Genomic DNA, 17,120 nt, shown 5'->3' with positions numbered 1-17,120 from the left:
TAGTACGTTGTGACAAGTGAAAAAAGTCTGTCACAACTCTAGACAAATATTTTGCTAGTTTGGGGATTAATTTTAATGTGAATGCCTTAAACCACAGAAGTCAATGCCATGTGTTTATGGTAGCTTTGTTAGTATTACAACATAGAAATTCATCAGGCGTAAGTTATTCCCAGTCAGGTTTTCTATTTTTGTTAGCCTTTTTACAATTGCTTTTATTAGTTTTTCCTTCATGATGTCTTGGAGAGCTACCCCATAAAATTATTAATGTTGGCTATTTGGCAGCTCTTTCAGGACATCGCAGGATTTACGAGCTATGTAGGTGGCAATGAAAACTTCACAGCATTTTTTGTTGCATACTTTCTGTGTGCCACATAGTTTAGAAAAAAAGAAAAAACTTTTAAGCACATTAGGTGTTCCTGGACCAGCACAGCTTTTTGGGGTGCTGCCTAAGCTTGAGGAGTATGCATCTATATTTCTTCAATCCCCTCATTCTGTTCCTAGCACTCTGAAACTACCCTGTCAAGATTGCCAAAGACCCCCAAAGGCCACTTCTCAATGGTTCCTTTGCTGACTTCTCTGCTTATCCTCTAAACGGTGGTGTTCTTGACTCATCTGCTCCATTTACCCTGTCGTTAATTAATCTCATCCAATCCCATGGTTTAGACTTCCATCTGTATGCCAATGACTCCCAAGTTTAAATTTTTATCCCTGACCTCTCCTCCGTGGTCTAGACTTACATAGCTAAATGCTCACATGACAGTTCTACCTTGATGTCTAATAAGCATCTGACTCTCAATATTTTGGGAGATGTGAGTCTTGATCTCCTCCTTACAACTTGTTCCACCGAACTACCCTCCCCAGCTTTTCCATCTTAGAAAATGACACCAGTATCCGTTCAGCTACTCAAACTCAAACCCAGGAATCATCCTTGAATCCTCTCTTTCCTTTCCTCATGGCCATATGGAATATGTCAGCAAATTCTGTTGACTCTATCTCCAAGTCTATCCTGACTTTGCTGCTGACACCTCTACAGGGGCCATCCTGATCCAAGCCAGCATCATCTTTGTCCTACTTGCCCTCTCTGCTCCCTCTCTGTTATTTGGAGTCAAGTCACAACCCAAATGCCAGAAGGTTATGTCAAAACATAAGCAGAATATGTCATTCCCCTGCTTGAAACACTCCAGTGGCTTCTAGTCACACTTAGAAGCAAACCCAAAGGCTCCTCCTGACTCTAAGACTTCACATAAACTGGCCCTTGCCTACCTTTCCCCCCTCATCTCCCTTGGAAATCCTACACTCTAGCCACAGTACCCTGGAACACATAGAGCTACCTCTCACCTTAGTGCCTTTGCATTAGCTCTTCCCACATGCCAGACATGTTCTTTTTCTAGACCACCCCATGTCATCCTTCTTATCATTCAGTTCTCAACTTCAATGTCACTTCCTCAGAGAGACCATCTTTGACTACTCACCTCAGCCCCCACCCCAGTTCTGGTGGTCACTTCTCTTCACATCACCATGCTTTATTTTCACATAGTGGTTATCATTACCAAATATTTCCTTATTATTGTTCATAGATTTATGTGGGGGACATGCCTAGAATGTAAGTTCCATGAGAATAGGGACCCGATCACCTTGTTCAATGATGTATGTCCTGGCACAGGCTAAGTTCTTAGTACATGTTTGATGACTGAATAAAGAAATGATAAAGTGTCTTACAGAGAGCCAGTCCTGTCCACAGGCTGTTATCTAAATTATGAGACTCAGAGGTATCTCAAACTCCTAGTTACATAGCCATAATTTCAACTCACTCCATTGCCACTGTTCTGAAATACTGTTATTGTAAAAATAAAACAAAACAAAACCCGAAAACAGACAGGAGAATAGAATGCCACCTTGTTAATACATTAATTCATCAAAACATCTAATTTCTGAGAAAGAAATTAGATTATTTTCACTTTGGAAAGCAGAAGAAGTGAGACCAAGAATAAGTAGATTATAATATAAGAGGCAGAGAGACTATGAAAATTTGCCTACCTGGGGGTGCTGCCCAATAGGGACAGATAAGGGTGAAAAATTAGCTGGTGGGAGGAGCTTGATCCTTGAGAGGCCATAACTGGAGAGAGAGTGAAGAGAGAGTTGGCTGAGTACTTTCTATATGTCAGCATTATTAGGGGACTTAAGGATAGGAAGAAGTAAAACACAGACCTTGGACATCAGTGCCTTTGAGAAAGCTGACTTATGGTGATTTCTGTCATATCCCCAGTCTTTTCTCCTAATATCAGTTTATATCGCTACAAGCAAAAATCAGTTAGCTTCATGGTTTATAAAATTCACTGAAACACAAATGTAAAAGTAGATGTTACTTTGCTGATTTGGAATGGATTCTGGCAAGAATTCCCAGATAAACATACAAATACATTCTTTGTTCGTTTCCAGGAACAGCCTTTTTACAACTTTTGAGACCTCATCTAAATCAGTTACCGTAAGAATTAGTGTTTCTGATAGATGTTGGCCTTGTAAAACTGGAAAAAAAAGAATCATATTTTCTATAACATATGAATGCACAAGTGATTCATTCTTTGGCTCGGGATGGAAACTTTTTTTTTTTTTTTTGGCATTCTTGATTCATCTTTCTGCATTAGCTTAACAGATTTTTCTCAATAAGATGTAGACACTGGGTAGACTTCATTCACCAGGAAACACCAAGATAAATGGAGTGACTGATATCCAGCAATTTGAAGCTTGTAAATATTTATGAGAAAATTACATCCGTCTTTGTGAGGATTTCTGTTTGGAACTTGTATATAACTATTATGTGCTCTATATTCTCTTTAATTTGTGGATTCTACGGTTATTATTGCCATGCTACATGACAAAATCACTATGAAAATTTTGTATAAAATAGCTACATTGAATCTTGAATAAAATGGACAATCTGGCTTCTTTACTCATTATAACCCTTCTCTCAACTGAGCCTAGAGCATCATCACATCTTGGAATCAGTAACCCAAGTTCTAGACCAGCTAGATAATTTCTTGGGCCCAGTACAATATGAAAATGTGGGGCCCTGGTGGCACAGTGGGTTAAGCATCTGCCTTTGGCTCAGATCATGATCCGGGAGTCTCAGGATCGAGTCCCACATTGGACTCCCTGCTCAGCAGTGGGGGCAGGGGTGTGTGTGTGTGTGTCTTCTTCTGCCTCTCCCTCTGCCCCGCCCCCTGCTCATGCTCTCTTTCAAATAAATAAATAAAATCTTAAAAAAAAAAAAAGAAAGAAAGAAAATGTGGGGCCCCTTGTTAAAAAATTGTTAAGAATTTAAAAAAAATTTCAAGATGGCAATCCAGCCATCACACTACTGGGTATTTACTCAAAGAATATAAAAATCAAAGGGATACATGCACCCTTGTTTATAGCGGCTTTATTTACAATAGCCAAGATTTGCAAGCAGCCCAAGTGTCCATTTATTGAAGACTGATAAAGAAGATGTAATATATATAATGAAATATTGCTCAGCCCTAAAAATAATGAAATCTTGTCATTTGCAACAACATGGCTAGAGCCAGAGAATGTAATGCCAGGTGAAATGAGTCAGTTAGAAAAAGACAAATAGCTATGATTTTACTCATATGTGGAATTTAGGAAGCAAAACAACTGAACAAAAGGAAAGAGAGAGAGAGAGGGAGAGAGAGAGAGAGAAACCAGAAACAGACTTAACTATAGAGAACAAACTGATGATCCTAGAGGGGAGGTTGGGTGGGGGATGGGTACAACAGGTGATGGGGATTAAGGAGGGCATTGTGAGGAGCACCAGGTGTCACATGGAATTGTTGAATCAATACCTGAAATGAACATAGCACTGTATGTTAATTAATTGGAATTAAAATTAAAACTTAAAACACAAAAAGAGTCTCAAGATGGCAACAGCAGAGTATTAGGCCCAGCCTGGGGCTTTCTACGTATGGACCCTTCAGTGACCACATAGGTCTTGAGCCCAGGAAGCTCTGAACCTACCTTTCCCTGCTTGCAGCAGGGAAAGAATAACCCAGTTTTGGTTAAGCATGCTAGGACCTATAACAACTGAGGGAGGGAAATCAAGTTGTTTATGTAATTGTGATGTTCAAGTAAGAGAAAACAGAATTTTACAACAGTTTGCTAGTGTAAGGGTTTCTCCTGACAAGTCTTCTAATTCAAACTTGGAACTTCAGTAAGAACTTCAAAATCACTTTGGAGTACTAGACCCAAATATTTACTTGTTCATGAAAATATTTTAATGCTTCCCCTCTAGTCTGGTGGCACCCAGACCAGGCTGACCATCATAAATACTTTGGGACCATTTAAAAAACACAGATTTCTAGGCCCACTGTGGACCTAGGTTGGCAATAAGAAAATACATAGAAAATCAATCAATCAATCAATCAATCCATCCTTTTTCAGCCTACTTATCTTAAGTAGAGGCTCTGAAACTCAGTATTGAGAACTATCATCCTCAGCAAAAATTAGGACAGATTGTTAATTTCGATTTACAGGATAGATCCAGCCATTCTTAAATAAAGTCCTGTGGAACAGTGGTCAAGAGGACAGGAAGAGTTATGAGAAAAAGAATGTAAATATAGTCTTTTAAAAATTTGTATTATATATTTTTATTTTAAAAACAACTGTATAAGTTAGAATGCCATTATAAGTATACTTAAATCAGTAAACCTTTAAAATGTTCTATTATTTTCAGTATTGTGTCTCATGGTCTTTTTTAATAGGTTTTCAAGATTTTTTTAGTTGTGGTAAAATACATGTAACATAAAATTTACCATCATAACCATACTTAAGTCTACAGTTCAGTGGTGTCAACTGTATTTACATCATGGTGCAACTAAGCTCCAGAACTTTCTCATCTTGCAAAATGGAAACTCTTTACCCCTAAAAATATCTCATTTCCCCCACTCCAGCCCTTGGCCACCTTCATTCTACTTTCTTTCTCAGTGAATATGATTACCCTAGATACCTTATATGAGTGGAACCATACAGTATTTATCTTTTTGTGACTGGTTTATTTAACCTAGCACAATGTCCTCAAAGTTCATCCATGTCATAACATGTGTCAGAATTGCCTTCCCTTTTCAAGGCTGAATAATATTTCATCCTATGTACATGCTACATTTTATTTACCCACTCATCCATTGATGACTACTTGGGTTGCTAGTCTTTGCTTTATACTCCCAAAAGAGTTTACCAAGACATTGCTTCAAAACAAGTACAGTGTTCTCCCCAGAAAGAATTCTACTGAATAACATTTCTCCATTGTTACCAATAGCAAATTTGTAGTTTGGCTGCTACATTAAGAAAAAGTGAGTCAAGGGGCACCTGGGTGGCTCAGTGGGGTAAGCCTCTGCCATTGGCTCAGGTCATGGTCTCAGGGTACTGGGATCCAGCAGGAAGCCTGCTTCCTCCACCCACCTCTGCCTGCCTTTCTGCCTACTTGGGATCGCTCTCTGTCAGATAAATAAATAAGATCATTTTTAAGAAAGTGAGTCAAGCCATCATTAAGTAAAGTATGACTACTGTTTGAAAAAGTTAACATCATCTGAGAGTTTCAGGGTCGCCAATGATAAATGCTGACTAAATGGTGATCTTGACTTTTCTTTGCTCTCATTTGCACATGATAGCTTGGAAGCAGCAGAATTCACAGAAGGTTTAGCAAAGAAGGACTTGATTTTAAAGACCATTTTTCTTGCCAGTGTGACTTCATGGAAAAATGAAGTTCATCAAATTCATGTAAACTCAGCTGGAACCTTTATATACATGTGGTAGAGTTAAGGAAATCATGAACTTTCCATAAACATCCTGAATGTGCTGTGTAAGGGAGCTACTGGCCTTCCAGTCGGTTCCCTCGCTTCCCTTTCCTTCCACCTCATCCTCTTTGATCAGAAATATACGTGGCTTCAGTCCTGTATGAGGCTTCTGCTTGGTTTGTGTAAAGGAAATAAATAAAAAAGGAAGGTGTGACTCATTGGGGGGTAAAAGAACAAGGAAGAATGAGCGAGGAAGTGTCAGATCAGATATATACAAGAAGCACGTTAAAGACTTAAGATACATGAACAGCCACATCTTAATGTTTGCGTAGGTAAATGGGACCAAAAAGAGACTGTGGAAGAAAACCAGCAGAAGTTGAAAGCATGAAATGGAAAGAAGACAGATAACCAGCGTTTTGCTTCTATTTCTTGAGCCGAGCCAATTTGGTCAGAGACTTGCTCCCATAAGTCTAGGAACCAATGTGGAAAGTTGATTAAATCAAAAACAAAAACATTAAATGCAGAAACTCCCAGACCTCTGTTCCTAGTCAAATCCCAGAACTGGACAGTTTTCCTGGAATTACCCTCCAGGTAGGAGATGGTAAGACTCTTCTTACAGCCTGAAGGGAAATACTGAAAAATATTAAATGGGGGTAGAGAATGAGGAGGAAGAGAGTCAGCAAATAATCCACCCATGTATTCTAGAGTGAAGATCAAAATTGCTAAGCCTCTTTCTTGAACTTCCAAACAGTTTTTAGTCTCCCCTTCTTAGTTGGGGGTGTTGGCAAACAAAGTAGACACAAGTCCTGTTCTCTATGAGCTAATTACATTCTAATGAGGGAGCAGAAGACCAGTGGGTAACATATTATATAGTATTTTAGAGAGCAAAAAATGCTTTGGATAAAACTTGGGTGGTGGTGGTTATGAAAAGCCATTTCAGGATGGTATTGCCATAGTAAGTGACATTTGGGTTGGGAGGGAAATCTCATGCTTCCCGGAGCCTGCCATCTTCCCCCAGAAGCTCTGCGTCTGAACCACTTTCATTTTCTGAGGCAGACTTGCCTGCCCTGGCCTGTGGCCCTTTCCGTGTGTGGTTCCCTCCATCTGGGGCACTGGACTCCTCTTTCCACTTGGCCTTCCACTTCTGTCAGAATGAGGTTTGGGGTTGTGCTTAGAATTAAGTGGGTTAGCCTCACCTCTGTATTTTTATTTGCCTAATCAATGCGAGGAGGAAAAAGGCTTCCGGTATTTTCCTTATGCCAAGAAAACCAACAGGCTTTTATGCTGGTTGAGTTCATTCTGTCAGCCTCGGCGAGGTCTTCACTGGCTCATTATCACAAGGCTGGTGAACTAGCTTAACCTCGGATGACAAACAGTTTACGACATCAAGTGAAGATGCACGATTCTCAGCAGCAGCTCTCTACCCTGTAGAATGCCTTCCTACAGGACCAACATCCACGGTCTCCAGGTTATGAATCAACAGCTCACCTATAAAAACACACCTCTGAGTGTTGCAGGAGCGCTCTTTGCCCTTCTTAGTAAACAAGGAGAAACCTAACTTTATGATCACAAGGCAGAGAGAGAATCGTTCTAGATCTACCTTTCCTGGGAACAGGTGTGTAAACATTCTCTTCCCTTCTTCTGTATGTTTTCAAACAGAGGGGAATGACTAACCTGGTGCTATGTGAAGTTAGAAAAACCTTCTGTCGCAATGTAAGTTTCTCGTTGAGCACCATTGAAACCCTGATGGTCTCAGCTACCATTTATTTTATTTATTTTAAGATTTTATTTACTTATTTGACACAGAGAGAGAGATCACAAGGAGGCAGAGGTGGGCAGAGAGAGAGAGGGGGAAGCAGGCTCCCCGCTGAGCAGAGAGCCCAACACGGTGCTCTATCCCAGGACCCCTGAGATCATGACCTGAGCCGAGCAGAGAGCAGAGAGCCTGACTCTGGGCTTGATCCCGGGACCCCGAGATCATGACCTGAGCCAAAGGCAGCGGCTTAACCCACTGAGCTACCTAGGCACCACTCAGCTACCATTTTAAATGAGGGTGAATCCAAACATTTGGAAGTGAAGATAATTTTATTTCATGCTTTATACCGCCCCTGGGACATCATTCCTCCAGGAAGCCTTCCCTGATACCCTAGGAAGTTGGAATTGCCACCTGTACTCCCCCAACATCTACTTACTTGTAGATGTAGATTGTCCTTGTCTGTTTCCCAATTTTGAATACCCCAGTAGACTGGACACTTCTGAGAGCAGAAACGAAGTTTCTCTTTTTCTCAGTTCAATAACCAGGGCCCAATACAAAACCCAGCCTCCGCGGGCACAGAATAAACATTTGTTGAGCAAATGATTAAAAATATAAATGAACAAAAACTCAACATCATAATAGGGCATTAAATAGTTCATATACCTTAAATCTCAGCTACCGTTCACTATTATTTATTAAGATGTTCACTGAACATTGCAAATGTCTAATTAAAAAGTTAAATGTAAATGTTGAGCTCTGTTCCAATGTCGCCTTCTCAATGATGTCTTCTTGAAACATCCTATCTGAGTTTGTACCTGAGTCACTTGCCCTCTCTAACCCTCCTGCCTTTCCTGGTGCTTATAGAACCACCTAACACATACATCATCTGTCTTCCCATTCTGTGAGATCTCTGTGAGAACAGAGATCTCAGTTTACTACCACTGTATCCTCAGTGCCTAGAACAATGCCTCGCATACGGTAGCAGTAAATGAAAAAAACCTCTTTAAAACAAATATAGTTTAAGGGCGCCTGGGTGGCTCAGTGGGTTAAGCCTCTGATTTTGGCTCAGGTCATGATCTCGGGATCCTGGGATCAAGCTCTGCGTCAGGCTCTCTTCTCAGTGGGGAACCCGCTTCTCCCTCTCTCTCTGCCTGACTCTGTCTACTTGTGATCTCTGTTTTATATTATCAAATAAATGTGATAATAAATGTGATCTCTGTCTTATATTATCGAATAAATAAAATCTTTAAAAAATAAAACAAATATAGGTTATTAAAGGCTAATGTTAGTGGAGAGTAATTATTGGGGTAAGGATCGAGTTAGTTAATTTTTTTTAATGAGAACACTGGATATTCTCTGAAGTTCTGTGCTTTTAAACCCATTTGACCAAAGCCCACAGTAGGGATGAACTTCACATAGTGACTTTGAGCATTACATGAAATAATATTTACCTTTATTACATGTGATGTTCTTTTCTTTTTTTTTTCTTTTCTTTGCCCCTCCATTCTACTTCATTAAAAAAAAAAAAAAAAAAAAGCCAGTCTGACCCACTTAACTGATTTCCTAACCCACTCACTGTTTGAAAAACATCGATCTTTTACCTAATTAAATACCTGACTCATGAAAATAAAGTAATGACTGCCTTCCCTATGGCACTTCAGGTTTGTCCCGAAAGTTCTGTGATAGCTCTGTTCATTGCTGAAAACAGACCAAGATCTAGTTCCAGCTTATTAAGTAAGCTTATTTTTTTGGGTCTGTTGGACACATTTTTTTTTCCCTAAATAATTTTATTTACTCAGTATTGTCCAAAAGATAATTTTATGCTGTATAAATAAAATGTCTTAATATTCTAACATACTAATTAAAATTTCTTCTTGGGTGTATTTAGAGGAGGGAGGAAAGGAAATTTAAGTCATTATACGTGAAGTATCAAGTGTAGATGAGAAATGTCATTGGCAATGAACGGTTACAATAAATTTGTAGGGTATATAAGTTCCTTTAGATATCTTAAATATTTTCTTTATTTTAGCGGCACCTGGATGGCACAGTTGGTTAAGTGTCAGCTCTCGGTCTAGGCTCAGGTTGTGTTCTCAGGGTCTTGAGATCTAGCTTGCCCCTGTGCTCAGCTCAAAGCCTGCTTAGGACTCCTTTCTTTTTTTTTCCCTCTGCCCCTCCCCCCTGCACTTTCTCTGTCTCTCCCAAAAAAATAAATAAATCTTAAAAAAAAATTGTTTTGGGGACACCTGGGTGGCTCAGTGTGTTAAGCAGCTGCTTTCAGCTTGGGTCATGATCCTAGGGTCCTGGGATCAAGTTCTGCGTGGGCCTCCTTGCTCAGCAGAGAGCCTGCTTCTCCCTCTGCCCGCAACTCCCTGCTTGGGCTCACTCTCTCTCTGACTTAAAAATAAAACATTAACGGGGCACCTGGGTGGCTTAGTTGGTTAAGCAACTGCCTTCGGCTCAGGTCATGATTCCAGGGTCCTGGGATCGAACCCCACATAAGGCTGGCTCCCCGCTCAGCAGAGAGCCTGCTTCTCTCTCTCCCTCTGCCTACTGCTCTGCTTACTTGTGCTCTCTCTCTGTCAAATAAACAAATAAAATCTTAAAAAAAAAATTAAAAAAAATTTTTCTTTATAAGATAAGACCTTAGATAGAAGAAATTTTTAGGCTGAGTTTTGATATGAGATTATATAATAATATGTTCTTTAGGAGTGAAAAAAGTTGTGTCAAAGTAATCATCACTCAGAAGGAAATGGTCCAGGCAGAAAGCATTTACAACAATACATAAAAGAGGAAATACAAAGACTAACATATGGAGAAGTGTTTAACCTCATGGGAAAGAAAAGAAAGACACTAAAACAATAGTGAAAACTGTTAACTTATCGGAAGAGCAATTTTTTTTTTTATTTTGTATTTACTCATTTTTTAAAATGAGATATCTCATAGGAATCAGGGTAAAGGAAGTGGTCACTCATACATTGTGGGCAGGAATGAAAATTGCTCCAACCCTTTTAGAAAATAATTTTGGGATGTAGCTTTAAATATGTTTATTAAGGTAATTCTATGAACCTACCCCAAGGGTATCATCTGAAATTTGGAAAAGGTCTTTTTTCATAAAGGTAGTAATCATAGTATTACTTATAATAGCAAAAAATTGGAAGTGAGGTTTAAGCCAAAGACAAATGGACTACAACCTCTGTTAATATATTGGCACTTAACGGGGTGCCTGAGTGGCTCAGTGGGTTAAAGCCTCTGCTTTCTGCTCAGGTCATGATCCCAGGGTCCTGCGGGCTCTCTGCTTGGAAGGGAGCCTGCTTCCCTTTCTCTCTTTCTGCCTGCCTCTGCCTACTTGTGATCTCTCTCTGTCAAATAAATAAAATCTTTAAAACATATATATATGTATATATATATAGGCACTTATCTGTCCGTACATTTTTTCCTCTGCATGTATATGCATATATTTTTGTTGTTGTCCTTTCAAAATGGAGCAATTCTAGTAAGTTTTTAGTTGCCTATATATGGTCAACACCTTTCCAGGCAAATATACAGTTCTACCATGTTATAGTTAACAGCTGCATATATTCTGTATGATCATGCTGACATGTATTTCACCAAATTGCCCATTTTTGATATCTATAAACCAATGTTTTTCAAACAGTAGTCCATGATTCTTACTAGGTAATGAAATAAATTTAGGGAATCATGACTAGCAGTCTTATTTATTATACTTTAAGTAATATACCTTTATAACATGCTTTTGTAAATAATTGACAGCACAAGTCCTTCCTTAACCACATTCTCCTGTTTTTCTAAATTATATTGGTTACTCTCGTAAGTTCAGTCTAAAAAGCTGAGATTTGAAATCACTTTGAATAGGTCCAAGAAAAATACTATGGAAAACTCCACACTAAATTTCCAAATTAATTTGGAAACTGATGCCTTTATAATAATGAATATTCCATTCATAAATAAGTGCATCTCTTCCTTGATTTATATTCTTTATGTCTCTGAGTAAAGTTGTAGGGGACTCTTCATACAGGCCCTCATATTTCTTGATACATTTATTCATCGGTGTTTAAAATTTAGTTTTGCTATTGCAAAAATATTTCCATTATTCTTTTTTCCAACCGAACACAGCCATCTGTAGGGAAGATACCAGTTTGTTTATACCCTTATTTTGTAACAGAGCATACTGACTTCCAAAAATATTTTCGCACTCAAGTTGTGTAAGCGGCATGAGAATGAGCGCTCTGAAATGTAACTGAAAATTTCCTCCTATCCCTCTTCCTTCCTCAATCACATTTTTGAGTCATTTTCATCTCATTAAGATAAGTGGCTGGCCCATGAAAACAAAAATAAGAGCGTAAGGACATCTGTACCACCAAATCTCTTTCTTGAAAAAGCAGAGTAAATTTCCCAGTAAACACGGTTAAATAGCACATAACAGGACCCACCTGGGGTGGCTTTATCCGTCCCCTTTGTCAGCAGCTGCACATCCTGAAGCCACGCTCTCGCCGAACAGGAAGAACATAAAGGGCACCGTGGGTAGTTAAGACCCCTGCCTGCATTTTGACACTAGTTGTTATATATATTAATATCGAGTACTACTATTATCCTCATTTCCCAAATGAGAACAATAGGCCCAGAGGGGTTAAATCCTTCACTCACTCCTTCACCGAACGGGTCTGGAGCACCTATTATGCACAGGGCCCTGCTCTATGGCTGCGAGCTACAGGAAGTGCTCACCCCCGTGGAAGTTACACTTTAATGGGGCAGACATGTGTCAATAAACAGGTACCTTGTTCAAGGTCATGCAGCTGAATTATAAATCTGGCTGCAGCCGCCTGTAGGCTTGACCACTACCTTGCATCACAGGAGGAGAGACGAGAACATGGGCCCAGAGAAGGTCATCTACCATCTCCTGCAAAGCCTTCAAGCTGGCGCGACCTGGGTGAGCTGACCACAGCCCAGGCTATGATCTCATTCATTGTACAGGTCCCAGGCAGGGAGAGAATATTGATCTCCCAGAGACAGCTGATTATTATTATTATTTAAAGATTTATTTATTTATTTATTTATTTGACAGAGATCACAAGTAGGCAGAGAGGCAGGCAGAGAGAGAGGAAGGGAAGCAGGCTCCCTGCTGAACAGAGATCCCGATGCAGGGCTCTATCCTAGGACCGCGGGATCATGACCTGAGCCGAAGGCAGAGGCTTAACCCACTGAGCCACCCAAGCGCCCCTGATTATTATTATTTTTTTAAAATAAGGCTTTGGATACCATTTTATGTGTTCTCCTTTCCTGACCTTGGCAGTCTCCCTGCCCTACACAGAGTATTGCCTTCACAGCCTTATTAGCTCAAATGCCAATCAAACTAGAGGTACTGGCGACTGGTAAAAGCTACTGATTTTAGCAGGGACCGATAATGAGGCTGCTGTTGGGTTTTCACACACTAGTAGACCGGAGTACAGAGAAATAGTTGAGAGTAGTTAGGTCAAAACTTTCAATATCATCCATAATTACCCTTAAAAATAGGGCCATGGATTGAGGGCTATCACCTGAAACCACATAGATTAACTTACTCTTTTTTTTTTCTTAAAGATTTTATTTATGTATTTGACAGACAGATCACAAGTAGGCAGAGAGGCAGGCAGAGAGAGAGAGGAGAAAGCAGGCTCCCCGCTGAGCAGAGAGTCCGATGCAGGGCTCAATCCCAGGACCCTGAGATCATGACCTGAGCCTAAGGCAGAGGCTCAACCCACTGAGCCACCCAGGTGCCCTGTAGATTAACTTACTCTTATAAGTATTTTAACAGAGAGTAAGTTTTAATAAAATTTTAATAAAAATAAATGATAAAATTTTGATAAAATAATAAAATTTCAATAAAATATTTAATATTATATTTTAATAAAATAATAACATTTTAATAAAATAAAATTTTGATAAAATAAATAATACAATTTTAATAAAATTCCATTTACCAGCCCCTGTTATTCCTTCAGTAATGAAACTAAAGGCTCTTCTTGCCTTATAAACATAGATTTGATGCATGATGCTTCCCAACTATGCACAGTGAATCTCCATTTACTATTTTCAGGATTTGTCTAGGCTTTAATTTTTTACAAAAATATTTATATTAATTAACTCCTTTGAAATCTTTGGCGTTAAGGAGACTTTTATCTAAATCCAGGATTTATTTCAGAAATTAGAAAATTTCTGAAAGCTCTTAGTTGCTTTTATTCAAAACGGTTAGTAGTTTCAATACAGGAAACAAATATTTTCTCTATTAATTTAGCTTGATGGCAGATATCCTCAGTCCCTTTGAAATGCACTTCCAATTTTCAGCTATAATTCAAAGATAATTTGTGAGTTTCATTGTTGCCATTATTTCTGTTGGATCTGTGAAAGCTGGGGAGGAAAGAAGAAATCCAAAGGAGAAACCCTCAGACGTCACGTAGCCTTTCTGTTAACACTGCACAGAAGTGTGGCTGATTACTCCGAAGGCTCTGTAATTAAGTGGTTGGCATAAATCTGGTGAGCACGCTTGCTATGGAAAACTTTACACGCTTTTTTTTTTTTAGTACATCATGTGAAATCCTTGCAAACACAAGGACCCTTTATTTATTGACAAAGGCAATAGTGCCTCTAGACAAGCAGCTCTCTTGTCCTTCTCAAAAATAAGAAAGAGAATCTGTTCCATATTTTGGTGCAGAGTAACCAGAATGAAAACTACGTATTGTGGGTTATTTCTCCTTTATTTTGTGAATGCTTTCCATCCACCAGTGCAAATTGTTTATGTAAACTAGCTTGTGCTTTTTGCAAACGACCTGAAAAACAGAAATATGCTTAAGTCGTTCGGGGTCAAACATTACCTTACCCATCATACTCAGCCAAGTATTAATTTACCGGCCCTTGGGAATTTGAGATGAAATAAAGAAACTGGTGGAATGTTTTTTCCCTTTATCTGCATTCCTGGGTAGGCAATTGTGTATTCATCTCACGACATGGATGGAATGTCTCTGTGTGCGGGGCTGTGTGCTAGACACATAAATAAGACGGGATTGTAAGGGAGCCGGACAGGTAAATAATTACAAGGCTGGGAGACTCATGTTCTAATCAGGGACACCTGGCAGGCACAAGGGACTCCCTTAATCCAGAGACCCAGCAAAGGATGAGAAGATAGAAATCATAGCCAAACAATCCACTGATTTAAAATCTTTACTGATTGCAGTCAACCCTGCACAGCCCCATGCCGTTTATTGCCTGTAGGCAAAGGTGGCCAAAGGCCGTAATGGGGTATTTTAGGGAGAGTCTCTGATGCAGGCAACTTCTATTTTAAAAGAAGCCTTCTTTGGGAAGCGCTACCTTCCAGGACTTCCATCATTTGGTCCAAGTCTTAGGATGGAGCCCAGGATCCCTGTCTTCAGAGACCGCAGTGGGTTCACCATGAATCTCCAATAAACATTTATTGAGTGCCAACTCAGAGTTTTTGGCGTCTATGTGGCCTGCTCGAAGAGTCCCTCACTAACAGAGGGGAATTCAGGGCAAAGCTAGTAAAGCTTCCATTTCGGAGCCCCTCACCTGCTATGGCCTTTTCTAAATCCGGGGGGCGGGGGGCGGCATCCTAGGGATCTATTCACGTGCTTGTGTGTTTTTGTAAATGTTGCAAATAAAAATATTGCAGCAACCATCAGCTAAAATACAAGTTGACTCTTTCTTTTTACTCTGGTTGTCCCTTCCCCAGGCTTCCCCATGTCAGGTGTTATTGGAGAGGCTGTGGGCATTTTGGGGAGCTGCCTAAGGGGAAGCTGATTTACCATCCTGGAAAACCCTCATCCCTCTCGGCCAGTCACCACCTATCATGGTCCTATGTGGGCAGCTCACTAAGAACAAGTCCCACGACACCCAGCAACCACCAGATGAGGCTGGCAGGGGACAAGAGTGAGTTTAACATGTGTGGTGTCTGCAGCTAGCTGTGGTACGTCTTCCCAAAGCTCACAGCTCATTTAGGAAAGACACGTTAATAGAGGCTTTTCCAAACCTGACAATAATCCTAAAAAGTCACATGATTTCGACAAATACTGACTTCTGAAGCTCAAAGAAACTTAAAAAAAAAAAAACCAAAAAACCAGTAACAATAAAACAGTAACAACGAAAAAAAATTTTTTTTTTTGTCTACCATTTTAAGGGAAAGATCAAATTATCTTTATACTCTTAAACGATGGTAACCAAACCATTATGACATGAGGACAACATAAAAAAAAAATACAGCCAAAATATGTAGGAAAAGGTATTGTAGGGGTGTGTCAGGGAGTTTATATAAATATCATGGGTCTTTTTCCCCCCTCCTGGATTTTGTGATGTTTGAAGCATTTGTTAGCTTTTATTATTTGTAATTTGTCCTCATTTCTCATTTGAATAAATCTTCATGTTTGTCCTAGTTTTGTTTTCATGACTTTACATATTCTTCTATTCTGAAAGAGGCCCCCAAATTGTAAGCTCCAGGGTCCACAAGCTCTGAATCCAGCTCTGGCTCGTGGCCACGCCGTCACAGTCTCCCTCATACCCCTGAATGCTCCTTTCCTCCTCACATCTCCCGCTTTGTGACTTTTCCTCTTGGAGCACATGAGGGTGTTGTGGAGCACCCAGACAGAGTGTTTTGACCAAGCCAGTGCGCCCGCAGATGCCACCTCTGTGACAACTTGTGACAGTTCTGCAGTGTCTCACTTGACTGAGGAACTACTTCACTTCACCAGGGGTGGCCGAGGACAGAGAGAGACAGGGGTACAAATGCTCCATCTTCTTACCTCAAAGTACAACTCTGAAGGTGTGGTCTGTGGGCCAGAGTGAGTCCCCACGGACCTGGCCGAGGGGAGATCCTACCTCACACTCCCGCTCTCACACTTGCCTTTCCTGCTCCCGGGTCCCTCACCTTTTACAGGTTTTTCCCGAATCAATCATGAGCCTCCAAATCAAGTGCTCACTGCATTTCTCGGCTGTGACAGTCTCCGTCTCTCCTCCTCACTGGAATATAAGGTCAAGAGAGCATGAACTTGCTCTGTCTTGCTCCCTGCTGCCTTTCTGTGGCCTGGTGCTTGGCAGGTAATAATTACAGTAATAGGGGATGACATGAATAAACAGTGAATGAATATATAAATTCCAGTCACTCCACACATATTTCTCTAATCCTCATGGCAACCCCGAGAGGTAGATGTTTCTTTTGATTTACAAATGGGGAAGTGAGACAGACTTTGGTTAAGTGGCTTCCTCAAAGTAAACCCCTAAGGGGGGGGCCTCAAGGCTCTGAGCCCAGCTGGCTCTCTGCAAGCCCCATCTTCTGACCTCAAAGGAAGGGATCCAGGGTTTCCCTGGATCACTGTGACCCAGGCGTGGGTGTGGACCCCTCCCTGATCGGGTGCAGGACAGGCTGTACAGATGACAAAAGGCTATGTGTCACAGAGAATGATTCAGGGAAACTACAGCGAGGACCTAACCCGAGGTCTTCTCCACACACTCCCTGCCTGCCCAAGGTCATTGGCCTGTGACAAGGAACAGCTCCCACCCCAACAGAAGTGCTC

General features: G+C 40.4%; 1 protein-coding gene across 4 annotated transcripts in view; it reads right to left on the bottom strand.

The window, feature by feature from the left end:
- The window catches only part of CPM (carboxypeptidase M), a 103,027-nt gene extending 90,762 nt beyond the window's left edge, over positions 1 to 12,265 (bottom strand). For 2 of the 4 annotated variants that reach the window (XM_059402494.1, XM_059402496.1), the window contains exons 1-2: positions 11,997 to 12,265; positions 2,038 to 2,116 (exon numbers count right to left, since the gene is read on the bottom strand). The gene's annotated coding sequence lies outside the window, so the exon portion shown is untranslated. The remainder of the gene's footprint in view (positions 1 to 2,037; positions 2,117 to 11,996) is intronic. The other 2 variants (XM_059402497.1, XM_059402498.1) reach the window with 1 other exon arrangement.
- Between the last annotated feature and the right edge of the window lie 4,855 nt (positions 12,266 to 17,120).

The sequence above is a fragment of the Mustela nigripes genome, chromosome 6 (assembly GCF_022355385.1).
Source record: "Mustela nigripes isolate SB6536 chromosome 6, MUSNIG.SB6536, whole genome shotgun sequence".
Taxonomy (NCBI): domain Eukaryota; kingdom Metazoa; phylum Chordata; class Mammalia; order Carnivora; family Mustelidae; genus Mustela; species Mustela nigripes.
Note: the sequence above shows the minus strand (reverse complement) of the source record. Positions and strands in the feature narration are given on the sequence as shown.